Here is a 13,707-nt window from a genome sequence, read left to right on the forward strand (position 1 = left end):
TTGACAAATTTGTCATTGTTTTCATCGATGACATATTTATTTACTCAAAGAATGATCAAGAGCATGAAGAAAAATTGAGAAAAGTGCTAGAAGTATTGAGGAAAGAAAAACTATACGCTAAGTTTTCAAAGTGTGCATTTTGGTTGGAAGAAGTTCAATTCCTCGGTCACATAGTGAACAAAGAAGGTATCCAGGTGGACCCGGCAAAGATCAAAATCGTTGAAAAGTGGGAAACCCCAAAAACTCCGAAGCATATACGTCAATTTTTAGGATTGGCTGGTTACTACAGAAGATTCATCCAAGATTTCTCCAAAATAGCAAAACCCTTGACTGCATTAACGCATAAAGGGAAGAAATTTGAATGGAAGGATGAACAAGAGAAGGCGTTTCAGTTATTGAAGAAAAAGCTAACTACGGCACCTATATTGTCATTACCTGAAGGGAATGATGATTTTGTGATTTATTGTGACGAATCAAAGCAAGGTCTCGGTTGTGTATTAATGCAACGAACGAAGGTGATTGCTTATGCGTCTAGACAATTGAAGATTCACGAGCAAAATTATACAACTCACAATTTGGAATTGGGTGCTGTTGTTTTTGCATTAAAGACTTGGAGGCACTACTTATATGGGGTCAAAATTATTATATATACCGACCACAAAAGTCTTCAACACATATTTAATCAGAAACAACTGAATATGAGGCAGCGTAGGTGGATTGAATTGTTGAATGATTACGACTTTGATATTCATTACCACCCGGGGAAGGCAAATGTGGTAGCCAACGCCTTGAGCAGGAAGGATAGAGAACCCATTCGAGTAAAATCTATGAATATAATGATTCACAATAACCTTACTACTCAAATAAAGGAGGCGCAACAAGGAGTTTTAAAAGAGGAAAATTTAAAGGATGAAATACCTAAAGGATCGGAAAAGCATCTTAATATTCAGGAAGACGGAACCCGGTATAGGGCTGAAAGGATTTGGGTACCAAAATTTGGAGATATGAGAGAAATGGTACTTAGAGAAGCTCATAAAACCAGATACTCAATACATCCTGGAACGGGGAACATGTACAAGGATCTCAAGAAACATTTTTGGTGGCCGGGTATGAAAGCCGATGTTACTAAATACGTAGGAGAATGTTTGACGTGTTCTAAGGTCAAAGCTGAGCATCAGAAACCATCAGGTCTACTTCAACAACCCGAACTCCTAGAATGGAAATGGGAAAACATTACCATGGATTTCATCACTAAATTGCCAAGGACTGCAAGTGGTTTTGATACTATTTGGGTAATAGTTGATCGTCTCACCAAATCAGCACACTTCCTGCCAATAAGAGAAGATGACAAAATGGAGAAGTTAGCACGACTGTATTTGAAGGAAGTCGTCTCCAGACATGGAATACCAATCTCTATTATCTCTGATAGGGATGGTAGATTTATTTCAAGATTCTGGCAGACATTACAGCAAGCATTAGGAACTCGTCTAGACATGAGTACTGCCTATCATCCACAAACTGATGGGCAGAGCGAAAGGATGATACAAACGCTTGAAGACATGCTACGAGCATGTGTTATTGATTTCGTAAACAGTTGGGATTGACACCTACCGTTAGCAGAATTTTCCTACAACAATAGTTATCATTCTAGTATTGAGATGGCGCCGTTTGAGGTACTTTATGGTAGAAAGTGCAGGTCTCCAATTTGTTGGAATGAAGTGGGGGATAGACATATTACGGGTCCGGAGATAATACAAGAAACTACCGAGAAGATCATCCAAATTCAACAACGGTTGAAAACCGCCCAAAGTCGATAAAAGAGCTACGCTGACATTAAAAGAAAAGATATAGAATTTGAAATTAGAGAGATGGTCATGCTTAAAGTTGCACCTTGGAAAAGCGTTGTTCGATTTGGTAAACGAGGGAAATTAAATCCAAGGTATATTGGACCATTCAAGATTATTGATCGTGTCGGACCAGTAGCTTACCGACTTGAGTTACCTCAACAACTCGCGGTTGTACATAACACTTTCCACGTCTCGAATTTGAAGAAATGTTTTGCTAAAGAAGATCTCACTATTCCGTTAGATGAAATCCAAATCAACGAAAAACTTCAATTCATCGAAGAACCCGTCGAAATAATGGATCTTGAGGTTAAAAGACTTAAGCAAAACAAGATACCCATTGTTAAGGTTCAATGGAATGCTCGTAGAGGACCCGAGTTCACCTGGGAATGAGAAGATCAGATGAAGAAGAAATACCCGCATTTATTTCCAGAAGATACGTCAACACCTCCAACTGCTTAAAATTTCGGGACTAAATTTATTTAACGGGTAGGTACTGTAGTGACCCGAACTTTTCCATGTTTATATATATATATTAAATGAAATTGTTATTTACATGATTAAGTGTTTCCAACATGTTAAGCAATCAAACTTGTTAAGACTTGATTAATTGAAATAGGTTTCATATAGACAATTGACCACCCAAGTTGACCGGTGATTCACGAACGTTAAAACTTATAAAAACTATATGATGACATATATATGGTTATATATATAGTTAACATGATATTATGATATGTAATCATATCATTAAGTATATTAACAATGAACTACATATGTAAAAACAAGACTACTAACTTAATGATTTTGAAACGAGACATATATGTAACGATTATCGTTGTAATGACATTTAATGTATATATATCATATTAAGAGATATTTGTACATCATAATATCATGATAATATAATAATTTAAAATCTCATTTGATATTATAAACATTGGGTTAACAACATTTAACAAGATCGTTAACCTAAAGGTTTCAAAACAACACTTACATGTAACGACTAACGATGACTTAACGACTCAGCTAAAATGTATATACATGTAGTATTTTAATATGTATTCATACACTTTTTAAAGACTTCAATACACTTATCAAAATACTTCTACTTAACAAAAATGCTTACAATTACATCCTCGTTCAGTTTCATCAACAATTCTACTCGTATGCACCCGTATTCGTACTCGTACAATACAAAGCTTTTAGATGTATGTACTATTGGTATATACACTCCAATGATCAGCTCTTAGCAGCCCATGTGAGTCACCTAACACATGTGGGAACCATCATTTGGAAACTAGCATGAAATATCTCATAAAATTACAAAAATATTAGTAATCATTCATGACTTATTTACATGAAAACAAAATTACATATCCTTTATATCTAATCCATATACCAACGACCAAAAACACCTACAAACACTTTCATTCTTCAATTTTCTTCATCTAATTGATCTCTCTCAAGTTCCATCTTCAAGTGCTAAGTGTTCTTCATAAATTCCATAAGTATAGTTTCATAAAAATCAAGAATACTTCCAAGTTTGCAAATCTACTTCCAAGCTTTCTAATCCATTCCAAGTGATCATCTAAGATCAAGGAACCTTTGTTATTTATAGTAGGTTATCTTTCTAATTCAAGTTAATATTCATATTCAAATTTTGATTCAATTTCTACAACTATAACAATCTTATTTCGAGTGAAAATCTTACTTGAACTGTTTTCGTGTCATGATTCTGCTTCAAGAACTTTCAAGCCATCCAAGGATCCTTTGAAGCTAGATCCATTTTTCTCATTTCCAGTATTTTTATCCAGAAAACTTGAGGTAGTAATGATGTTCATAACATCATTCGATTCATACATATAAAGCTATCTTATTCGAAGGTTTAAACTTGTAATCACTAGAACATAGTTTAGTTAATTCTAAACTTGTTCGCAAACAAAAGTTAATCCTTCTAACTTGAATTTTAAAATCAACTAAACACATGTTCTATATCTATATGATATGCTAACTTAATATTTTAAAACCTGGAAACACGATGAACACCATAAAATCGGATATACGCCGTCGTAGTAACACCGCGGGCTGTTTTGGGTTAGTTAATTAAAAACTATGATAAACTTTGATTTAAAAGTTGTACTTCTGGGAAAATGATTTTTCTTATGAACATGAAACTATATCCAAAAATCATGGTTAAACTCAAAGTGAAAGTATGTTTTCCAAAATGGTCATCAAGATGTCTTTTTTTCGACGGAAATGACTACCTCTTTAGTAATTGACATGTAACTTAAATTTCCGACTATAAACCTATACCTTTTTTGTTTAGATTCATAAAATAGAGTTCAATATGAAACCATAGCAATTTGATTCACTCAAAACGGATTTAAAACGAAGAAGTTATGTGTAAAACAAGATTGGATAATTTTTCTTGTTGTAGCAACGTGAAATTTGGTAACAAATCTATATTAATCATATCCTAGCTAACTTATATTGTATTATACATATATTCTAATATATTATGTAATCTTGGGATACCATAGACACGTATGCAAATGTTTTGACATATCATATCGACCCATGTGTATATATTATTTGGAACAACCATATACACTCTATATGCAATAATGTGGGAGTTAGCTATACAGGGTTGAGGTTGATTCCAAAAATATATATACTTTGAGTTGTGATCTAGCCTGAGACGTGTATACACTGGGTCGTGGATTGATCCAAGATAATATATATCGATTTATTTCTGTACATCTAACTGTGGACAACTAGTTGTAGGTTACTAACGAGGACAGCTGACTTAATAAACTTAAAACATCAAAATGTATTAAAAGTGTTGTAAATATATTTTGAACATACTTTGATATATATGTACATATTTGTTATAGGTTCGTGAATCGACCAGTGGCCAAGTCTTACTTCCCGACGAAGTAAAAATCTGTGAAAGTGAGTTATAGTCCCACTTTTAAAATCTAATATTTTTGGGATGAGAATACATGCAGGTTTTATAAATGATTTACAAAATAGATACAAGTAAGTGAAACTACATTCTATGGTTGAATTATCGAAATCGAATATGCCCCTTTTATAAAGTCTGGTAATCTAAGAATTAGGGAACAGACACCCAAATTGACGCGAATCCTAAAGATAGATCTATTGGGCCTAACAAACCCCATCTAAAGTACCGGATGCTTTAGTACTTCGAAATTTATATCATATCCGAAGGGTGTCCCGGAATGATGGGGATATTCTTACATATGCATCTTGTTAATGTCGGTTACCAGGTGTTCACCATATGAATGATTTTTATCTCTATGTATGGGATGTGTATTGAAATATGAAATCTTGTGGTCTATTGTTACGATTTGATATATATAGGTTAAACCTATAACTCACCAACATTTTTGTTGACGTTTAAAGCATGTTTATTCTCAAGTGAATATTAAGAGCTTCCGCTGTTGCATACTAAAATAAGGACAAGATTTGAAGTCCATGTTTGTGTGATATTGTGTAAAAACTGCATTCAAGAAACATATGTCGATGTAATATATTTCTATTGTAAACCATTATGTAATGGTCATGTGTAAACAGTATATTTTAGATTATCATTATTTGATAATCTATGTAATGCTTTTAAAACCTTTATTGATAAAATAAAGGTTATGGTTGTTTTAAAAATGAATGCGGTCTTTGAAAAACGTCTCATATAGAGGTCAAAACCTCGCAACGAAATCAATTAATATGGAACGTTTATAATCAATATGAACGGGACATTTCATGTGTGACAATGGTTTAATATTTAACTATCTTCATCTCCGAATACACATCGGCGTATTATTCCATCGGGACAACTTTTAAACAAATGTGGATCTTCCCAGAAATAGTGTTTTATATCGCTAAAGAATTTCTTTCGTTTTTGGTACGATAATCCTTTTTCAAGGAATCCACATACTAAGTAGTTTGCATAGTCTGCAAACCATGGAATTTCATTATAATCTATCTTCAATAGATATTCATCAGGAAAGTTGTCTTGTATGGCAGATTTATTTAGAACTTCTAATTCAGGATTTTCAAGACGAGAAAGATGATCAGCGGCGAGATTTTCTGCTCCCTTTTTATCTCGGATTTCAATATCGAACTCTTGTAAGAGTAAGATCCAACAGATTAATCGTGGTTTGGCATCTTGTTTCGAAAATAGGTATCTAAGAGCAGAATGGTCGGTATAGACCACCGTTTTAGCTAGAACGAGATATGAACGAAATTTGTCAAAAGCAAAGACAATAGCAAGGAGTTCTTTTTCAGTAGTTGTGTAATTCGTTTGTACTCTTTGTAACGTCTTACTAGCGTAATAAATAGGTTGAAATCGTTTTTCAATCCTTTGTCCTAAAACGGCTCCCATTGCAAAATCACTTGCATCGCACATAAGTTCAAATGGTAGATTCCAATTTGGAGTTATCATGATTGGCGCATTAGTGAGTTTTTCTTTAAGAATATTAAAAGATTTGATGCATTCATCTGAAAAGATGAATGGAGCATCCTTTTCTAGGAGTTTATTCATAGGAGTGGCAATTTTAGAAAAATCTTTTATGAAACGTCAGTATTCCAAATGGTTTGGAAGTGGCTTTAACTCTAATGTCGGTGGTTCTTCTATCGATGATTTATATCGATATCTGTCTTCTTCTTTTAGCATTTGAATTTCTTCTGTTGTTGGTTCATATCCATTAGCCATAAGTGTAGCTAACATTTCAGTTTCATCAATTGATTCAGTTCCTTCTCCTAAAGAACATTCTCCTGTTCCTTGTAATTCTGGAAATTCTTCTAACAATTCTGCATGTGAATCTATAGTTTGAATATAATAACATGTATCATCTGCAGATTGCGGTTGTTGCATTGCTCTATCAACAGAAAAGGTAACACTCTCATCCTTTATACTTAGGGTCAGTTTCTTACCAAACACGTCTATTATTGCTTTAGTCGTGTTTAAGAATGGTCTTCCTAATATGAGAGGAACTCGAGAATCTTCTTCCATATCCAAAATAACAAAATCTACTGGAAATACTAAAGTACCAACTTTAACTAGCATGTTCTCCATTATCCCTCTAGGATATTTTACTGATCTATCGGCTAGTTGTATACTTATTCGTGTTGGTTTCAATTCTCCAAGGTCTAGTTTAGCGTATAGTGAATACGGCATTAGATTTATACTAGTACCTAAGTCTGCCAATGCTTCTATTGAACTAAGACTACCCAGAAAACATGGAATTGTGAAACTTCCTGGATCTGATAATTTTTTTGGTATCTTATTCAACAGTACTGCATAACAATTAGCATTCATAGTAACAGCCGAGAGTTCTTCCATTTTCTTTCTATTTGTGATTAGATCTTTCAAGAATTTAGCATATCTAGGCATTCCTGAAATCATATCAATGAAAGGAAGATTAACATTTATCTGTTTAAACATATCCAAGAATTTGGATTGTTCGGCTTCAAGTCTTTCTTTTCTCATTTTACTCGGGTAAGGAAGTGGTGGTTGGTATGGTTTAACATAAGGTTTTGCCTTAACTGTGTTATCTTCATTAACTTTTTCAACTACCGGTTCTGTTTCCTTATCTTGCTCAGGTTGTGATTCTTGTGGAGTAGGAATAGCTTTATCAGAAATTACAGGCATTTCAGGTGGTTTAAGTGTAATACCACTTCTTGTGGTAATGGCTTTAGCTGTTTCATTCCGGGGGTTAGCATTTGTATCACTAGGTAAACTTTCCGGTTTTCTTTCACTTATTAACTTTGCTAGGTTACTTACTTCTTGTTCCAAATTTTGAATAGAAGCTTGTTGATTTCTAAATGCTTGAGCATTTTGTTCATTGGTTTATTTCTGAGATATAAAAAATTGCGTTTGAGATTCAACTAGCTTCGACATCATATCTTCTAAATTTGGCTTTTTATCATCGGTTTGTGGTGGTTTATTTTGAAAAATAGGTCTTTGCTGATTGTAAGTATTGTTGGATACTTGTTGATTGCTAGGACCTTGTTGGTTGTTGTATGGAACATTACGGTTATAATTCTAATTTTGATTGTAGATTGGTCTTGGCGGTTGATAATTATTCTGATAATTATTTCTAGGCCTTTGGTTTATGTATGAAACATTCTCTTTTTGTTCCATTGTTAGTTCAATACTAAGACAATCTTTTGTCAAATATGGTCCTCCACACTACTCACAATTAATTCGTATTGAGTGAATATCCTTAGTCATCTTTTCCATTCGTCTCTCGACAGCATCTATCTTTGCAGAAATGGAATCTAAGTCATGGCTAGAATCGGTTCTAGCTGCTTTAGATGATCTAACGATATCTTTTTCTTGGTGCCACTCATGTGAGTGGGAAGCAGTGTTATCAATAATTATGTAAACATCAGTTGCGGTTTTCTTCATAATGGAACCACCAGCTGCTATATCGATGTCTTTCCTTGTAGTGATGTCGCATCCTTGGTAGAATATTTATACTATTTGACAAGTGTCTAAACCATGTTGCGGACATCCTCTCAACAACTTTCCAAATCTTGTCCACGCTTCATATAAAGTTTCATTTGGCTTCTGTGTGAACGTAACAATTTCTCCTTGAAGTCTCACGGCTTTAGATGCCGGAAAGAATTGTTTAAGAAATTTTTCAACTAAAACATCCCATGTATCAATCGCCCCTTCAGGTAACGATTCCAACCAATCTTTGGCTTCTCCCTTTAAAGTCCAGGGAAATAACATGAGATATATCTGTTCATCCTCCACTTCTCTTATTTTAAATAAAGTACAGATCCTATTAAATGTATGAAGATGTTCGTTTGGATCTTCCTTCGGAGCACCACTAAATTAGCATTGATTTGTTACCATGTGTAGGATTTGTCCTTTGATTTCATAATCTGGCGCATTAATTTCTGGTTGAGTAATTGCGTGACCTTGGCCAGTGCGTTTAGCTCTCATTCGGTCTTCCATACTTAGAGGTTCCAGATTTTCTATGATTGAATTTGTGGAATCTGAATCACTAGAGGATTCTGATTTAATGGTTGGTTCCTCTACAATCTCCGTTTGAATGATTGGTGGTTCTGGAGGAAAGATTAGTGGTTCAGGATCTCTGAATTGTCCTTGAATATCCTCCGGATTCTCAATTGTGAGGTCGGGTTCAAAAAATGGATTATCGGAAATTTGAATTGGAGTACTTGGTCGACTGGATGACGATTCCAAAGAAAAATCAACGGCGACAATATTTGCTAGATGTCTTGATCGAGTTACAGGTGGTGAACGTACAAAAGGTGGTGAACGTTTTGCTCGGTGCATTCACTGAATATCCTATTAGTTATAAAAGATAAAAATTATTTAAGTTATCAAAATAATAGACTTTTCTGCTTTTGCCCACATTTCGAATAGCTAATAGATGCAGCAGGGAGCCAGAACCCTTTAAATCGGAAGCTCACAACTCAGCCACTAATATATCCAACTATTACTACGAAGCAGAAAATTTGGATGTCTATCAATTCAATCACTTAAAATAATTTTTCATTAAAATTTAAAGAAATTTTAGAGAAGAAATAGAAAAAATCTATGTCCTAAAAACTAGAGTGGTGAAAAAAATAAGAAAGAAAAAGAGTACGTCGGAAAACGTCGAAAAATAGAAGGTCGAAAAAAATAATAGGCGTCGAAAAAAAATAAAAATAAGAAGGTAACGCGTCGTAACTTAAAAATGAACTAAAAACTAAGAATTAAAAGTTGCGTCTAAAGGTATTAAAGCTTAAAAGAAAAACTATATCCCAAATGGCAATAACTTAAAAAGGTACTAAAATATAAAAACGGCGTCGCAAAATTCTAAAGCACCTAAATCTTAGTCTAAAGAAAAAGCACTTAAGTGATTTTACGGCAAAGCCTAAAAATCTAGAAATAAAAATAACTATGGTAAAAACTATGATTTAGATCTAATTACGAGCGAAAAATACAAATATTACGCTAAAATGAATAAAAAGATATAAAATATAAAAAAATAATCTTAAAGTTGCAAAAAGTATAATTTTATAAAAATATTATTTTTATATTATTTATTTTATAAAACTATTAATTTTATAATTTATTAAAACTAATTAATACTTAAAATACAAATTAAAACTAAAACAAAAACAAAAACTAAGATAATTATTTAATTAACTAACCCTAATTAGGGTTTAGAATAATAATAATAATAAATACTCTGTAATTAATGCTGTGGAAAGTCAAACTGTGGCGTGTCAGAGTACTTCATGCGATCGCATGAATTTTTGTCTTCGGGCTCATGCGGTCGCATGAGCTAGGTTTTCGGGCCAGGGTATGGGCTGCTACAGTACCGGGCCATTTGATTTCTTTTATTTTTTTTCTATTTTTCTGTTTTAATTTAAATTAAAAGAAAATAACTTAAATAAAAATTTAATTTTAAAAACTAAAATAAAAATACTTTTATAAATTTTTAACAACTCTTAATAACAAATATATAGATTTTGTTTTTCTTTTTTATATTTTTGGTTTTTAATAATTAAAACGTATATTTTTACAAAAAAGGAACTTTATAAAAATCTTTTTTTTATATATATATTTAGCGTTGCGCTTTTGGCGTTTAACTTTCCCCGGCAGCGGCGCCAAAAATACTTGATGTGTGCGAGGTGTACTAGGAAATAGTATTATTTTTACAACGAAATACTATTAAATACGATACAATTTTACACAAGATATTTATTTATTTATAGAATGAATATACCTAAACCTTGCTACAACACTTATAGGCAGTGTACCTAATCATACAGTAGTGTAGTTTTTAGTAAGTCCGGTTCGTTCCACAGGGATCTTTTAAACAAGCTTAACGCTATATTAGTTTTAACTTATAATTGTAAAAATACAAAAATATATATAAGTAGTATTATTATTATAAAGGGGGTTTTTACCGTTTAATGACCGGTTTGTCGATTTTAAAACTTTAGTCGCAGTTAAAACCTAATGTAAAATATTAAAAATAAATATAACTTAATTTAAAGCGTAAAGTAAATAACAATAATGAAATTGCGATAAATAAAAGTGCGATAAAATAAAATTGTGATAATTAAAGAGTACGATAATTAAAAATGCAATTAAATAAAATGACAATAAATAAAAGTGCGATAATTAAAAGTGCAATTAAATATGAAATATATAAATTATGCTTATTTAAACTTCCGTAATCATGATGTTTGACGTGTTGATTTTAGTTTATTCACATGGGTTAATTATCCTTTGTCCTGGATTATTCGATATGTCCATACGGATTTGTCCATAATAGTCCATCAGTCATAATCATAAAGTGTGAAAGTCTTCGTCAAATTATTCTTATTCCCGAAGTTAAATATTCCAACTAATTGGGGCTTCGAATTGTAACAAGGTCTTAATACTTTGTTTAATGAATACACCAGGTTATCGACTGCGTGTAGTCCAAGGTTTTACTACTTTGTTAACAATTACACCAATTACCCTTGAATGTAATCCACCCCTGTTTCAACAAGTCTATTAACTATTAATCCAATCCCGTGTCCGGTAAAATGAACAATTATCGGTATTTATAGATATCCCGCCCACCGTACAAAGTCAAGCGTATGTGGTTATATATAAATACGTCAAATTATAAGTCTATATATTAAATTAACGAGGTGTCGTTTAGTTAATATAAAGCCCATTAATAGCCCATAGTCTAATTTCCACAAGTGTCGTTCTTTTGTCCAAACTCCAATTATGGTATAAAGCCCAATTACCCAATTTTAAATATTTTAGCCCAACATCATGATTACTTCGTCTTAAATAAGCATAATAATAAATTAGCTACGAGATATTAAATTAAAAATAACATTAACCATAACTTACAGTGATTAAAAATAGCGTAGCGTTACACGGACAGAATTTCGACTTACACCCTTACAACATTCACTAACATACCCTTATTATTAGAATTTAAAATTAAAATTAATATATATATATATATATATATATATATATATATACGTGATAGATAGAGAGATGGATGAAGGATATATATTTGGATCACCAAACTGCGAAATTTATAGGACCTGAGCTGAAAAAGTGTGTCATGCGATCGCATGGCTTTTGTGCCTCAAGGCCATGCGATCGCATGGAGGTAGGTATCAGCTCACATGAGTTTGTTTTCTTGTTTGCCGACGTTTATAATATATAATATAATATATATATTAATTTTAAGAATTAATTATATATTATATTATATTCATGTGCATAGTTGACTTGTAATTTTTAGTCCGTTGCATCGAGCGTTGAGAGTTGACTTTGGTCCCGGTTCCGGTTTTTCGAACGTCCTTGCGTATAATTTAATATCTTATACTTTGCGTTTCGCATCTTGTACTCTTGTAATTTTGAGACGTTTCTTATCAATAATTGGAACCACTTTGATTGTTCTTTGTACTTTTGAGCTTTTTGGTCGTTTGCGTCTTCAATTCGTCGAATCTGTCTTTTGTCTTCACCTTTTATTATTTAAACGAATATCACTTGTAAATAGAACAATTGCAACTAAAAGCTTGTCTTTCTTGAGGGATAATGCTATGAAATATATGTTCATTTTTAGCATTATCAACGGGTGAGCATTGTGCTATATGTTGCATTTTTACAAAGACTGGCATTAAGTTCAGCACATACTTGATTGGTGATTGATTTGTGGTTGCAAGAAGAGGATGATGTTCTTATGATGGCATTCAGTTCAGCGCCATCATCCCGTGTACTTCGGTTTTAAACCTTGAAAGTAATAACTCTCTTATGCACTTTTACCCTCTCGAATTTATATTTTTCTGATTTCATGTAACGAGGGCGATACATGAACTCAGGTGTGGGGAGGAAGTTATAAATTCTTTCGGGTTTTTGATTTTGGTTAAATTGGCTTAAAATGGTGAAGATTTTTGAACTTTTATCTTTATAAATTCAAATTTTGTTTAAAATTTGTAGATTTTAAGACTAGGTGTATAAACCGAAATTATTATCACAAAATAAATTAAGAAACAACCAAATGATTGAGTTTATTTTGTTAAAAATCATAAAACTAGTAGTCATATAAAATAGATAATCATCATGCTATACCACATTCTTAATGGAAAGAATCATCAAGTACTTTGTTGTTCTAACAATCTAATCCAATGCTCATGTTAGAAGATGTAGTCCAAAATGACACACTTGCTAACTTATGTTAGAAGATGTAGTCCAGAACAGCTGTAGGTTGTTGAAAAATCTTGAAAAATCATCCCTATAATCGACTGGAAATCCACCTCACCTCAGCATCAAACAGGGTTTTTGGTGGTCAGACTAATCCTAACCATGAGATGAGATCTGTCTCGTACAATGGGGGGGCACATTGCAAATTAGCTTTTAAGACTAATGAATCTAATCCCCAGATGGATGATCTCCGTAAATATCAACTACATCTATGTTGACCGCGGTCAACATACATATGCCATAACAAATGGAGGTGTGCAAACTCGTGGTTCACCGATGATATTTGGACATGATATAGTTTCTTCTAAAACTTATGCTATTTTATGAACTATATTGTGTAAAACCATTTTTAGGACATCCGGTTTCAAGTTACATGATACTTCAATCATGAGGGCGAGTAGCTTGCTAAGCGCCGACTGAGGCTTCGATTTTCAGTTACCCTCACCCGGACTTTGAGGTTAAAATCGAAAAACTTGTTAGTGTAAAAACTAACATGACTATTTTTCAAAATATCAAAGGTTTTTCGCAAAGGTCCTAATTTCCCTAAGGATCCAAATTTTCAAGAAATGTGGACTTTAAAACCCACCTTTC

At 32.9% G+C, this 13,707-nt stretch overlaps 1 non-coding gene across 1 annotated transcript; it reads left to right on the plus strand.

Moving 5' to 3' along the window:
* Positions 1-8,368: 8,368 nt before the first annotated feature.
* Positions 8,369-8,475, plus strand: LOC139895156 (small nucleolar RNA R71). Its single transcript, XR_011775621.1, has one exon. It is a non-coding gene; the product is annotated as a small nucleolar RNA R71 (small nucleolar RNA).
* Positions 8,476-13,707: the final 5,232 nt, after the last annotated feature.

Source organism: Rutidosis leptorrhynchoides, chromosome 2 (assembly GCF_046630445.1).
Source record: "Rutidosis leptorrhynchoides isolate AG116_Rl617_1_P2 chromosome 2, CSIRO_AGI_Rlap_v1, whole genome shotgun sequence".
Classification (NCBI taxonomy): Eukaryota; Viridiplantae; Streptophyta; class Magnoliopsida; order Asterales; family Asteraceae; genus Rutidosis; species Rutidosis leptorrhynchoides.